The 2,842-nt window shown below is 34.8% G+C and overlaps 1 pseudogene; it reads left to right on the forward strand.

The window, feature by feature from the left end:
- Positions 1-1,863: 1,863 nt before the first annotated feature.
- LOC113338781 lies at positions 1,864-2,183 on the forward strand (annotated as a pseudogene).
- Positions 2,184-2,842: the final 659 nt, after the last annotated feature.

Genomic DNA, 2,842 nt, shown 5'->3' on the forward strand with positions numbered 1-2,842 from the left:
AAAAAATCCACCCACAAAGTAAATCCCATCATATACTTTTTTCTTCATCTTCGTTCGTGGAAGGTATACAAATTCAGGGGTGATCGGGTTACATATATAGTATAATCCCTATAAAATAATAGCTTCGGGGACAGGTAAAGTTTATGAATTTATCGCTATATTAAATAATCACATAAATTAATAATTATCAAATTATATATTAATTAGTTTTTGATTCTAAAAAAAAATCAACAAAATGAACCAATACACCTTACTCCATTTCAAATTGTTTTTGTCACCAATACACCTTATTCCATTGAAAATTGTTTTCGTCATTGTAAGATTCGTTCAATGGGTGACACCGTATCAAAGTATCCCAGTGAAGCGTTAGATAATAAAGGAACTAGAGAAATGCAAAATTTAATCAATGGATTGAATTATCACAATGGAATGGATGTTGATATCCTTTTAAACAGCCCTCAAAAGGATATTATGTTTTTATTTGTTGACTGACGAAGAAATAATTGAGAGTGCCATGGGAAAAGACAAAAGTGATGATGTGGAAGTCGAAGATGAAAGTGTAGTTACAGAGCCACCTTACCGTAAAGAAGCTATCATAGCTGCAAATATATTGAATATGATTTTATTGCATTAGAAAATGTAATATCAAAAACTCTTCTAATGTTAAGAAAAATTCAAGATGAAATTCAATATGAGATCAATTTTAAGAAAAACCAAGTCATAATTTAATCATTCTTTACCAAATTAGCATAAATGTAAAACTAAATTTATATAAATCAGAGAGTTATTAATATATATATATATACGAGGGACCTATAGAAAGCTAAAAAGAGTTTTTATTTTATAAATTTAGCGAATTATTAATTTAGCACGTTGGTCCCGATTCGAAACTGGAAAAATTTATTAATTTATTGTGATTATTAATTTATCGCAGATTAAATTATAGGGGTTCTACTGTATGAGAAGGTTCATCAGTCTTAAAAGCTGAATCACCTGATAAACAAATCAATCCGTTGCCCGAACCTGTGCTCCTCCTCACGTCTAATTGTGTGGAACTGGTACTGCAGTTTTATGTCATGATCCTAGCTCGCGGTTTTCTGCATCATAGAGACTGTGATGCTTATGTAAAACGGAATTAAGCATCTCAGATTCAGTGTCTATGGTGCTGATGCTCTAGCAACCCACCACCGTTACATCGAAGATTCAGGTACGCAAAATATGTATAATTTTGTAAAATCTTGGAAAGCATACAATTTACTACTGATAACTGGTAACTTAGAAAATATGCTGAACTTAACATCATAGGGGAGGCTGTTTAGAAGATTTTCCTCCATCTCCATATCCATCTCTATCCGGCTCATTAGCTAGGGTTTTGAGTCATTCAGTCCTATATATATTCTGCCCATCTTGTTATTCTAAGTGCACCGTACCAGATGCACAGACCTGGTTATGGATGAGCCTACAATCCCATTAGCCTCCTCACGGGCTCATTACACTGATAGCCCTTGGAATCCATTCTCTGAACCAAACCACACATAAGTCCAGACAACGGGAAGAGCACTTAAAGCAGCTCAAGACTTCAAATCTGTTTTGCGACCGACTTATTAAGATACAGGACCGTGTTTTGCTTTTAGACTTGCATATGCGGTATAGATACGAGCTTAAATATAGAAACACCACAGCTTTCCTATTCCTGTACTAACTCTTCTTTTCGCTCCCTATATATAGTCCTCTCTGCTAAACTTTCTCCTTCTAATAACGAGAAATTCCTCTAATAGAGCATTCAGTTTGTTTTGAGACCTTATAAGAGCAGAGCAAAGAACTCTCGAAACATCGATCGCTTTTTTTGTTTTGTAGTTGAATATGGCGAGTCCTGAAATATATAGAGGGTCTACAATTGGGAAGTGTTTGATGGAAACTCTTGATCAGATGATTTCTAATGGAACTCTTACTCTAGAACTTGCTGTGGAAGTTCTTACTCAATTTGATGAATCGATGATCGAAGCTTTGAGAAATCAAGTTGAGAGCAAAGTCACAATCAAAGATATGTGCAGAGATACAACTCGAACTTCGATGTATGGAAATTTATCTTGAAAGATGCGGTGTTAAAGACCAAGGAAGGCCAAGTGGATGTCGGCAAGGTTAAACTAGTTGCATGCAACTCCAAGTTATTCCCTCAATGAGTTCAGATAGATTGTTTTCTCTTTCTAAGTTGTTTGAAAACCTAAAATATGACTATTATAGATATAGAGGTTTAAAAAACTTCAAAGATTCTTTAATAGCTTCAAAAGAAAGTTTGCAAAGTTGATCACTCCACAAATTATGCCATATCAAGGGTACTGGTCTCTCTAGGTGGTTGCAAAGTTGTTTGCGCTAAACCGCTCTTCAGTCGGCTGAAACCAATGTAGGAAAATAGCTTATTACCTCTCTTTAAATGTTTTAAACAAAATGAACAATGAAGATCACACACATGCACATCCATAACGTTAATATACAAGTAACTTAACGACTACTTTAAGAAAATAAACTGAAACAGCTTGGCTTATACATCTCTTGGCCAATTTAAATATAATGAGGTATTTTGATTCTAGTTTTACATCAACCAATTGAAACTCATCCCAAATCAAATCAGAAGTACAAAAGAGCCAAAAGGCTAAGTGACTATTAATGGCAAAGTTGGTTAATGTTTCATTGGTTTTGGCCTTGTTTGTTGTTTGTGCATCGGTATTACCGAAGTAGGTGCAAGGGATATCGGTAACAATGGAAATTCTCCTGCGGAAGCACCATATGTAGATCCATTGCTACAAAATTGCAGGATATATTTCAGGTCCGTCTGGAGAAT

Source organism: Papaver somniferum, chromosome 1 (assembly GCF_003573695.1).
Source record: "Papaver somniferum cultivar HN1 chromosome 1, ASM357369v1, whole genome shotgun sequence".
Taxonomy (NCBI): Eukaryota; Viridiplantae; Streptophyta; class Magnoliopsida; order Ranunculales; family Papaveraceae; genus Papaver; species Papaver somniferum.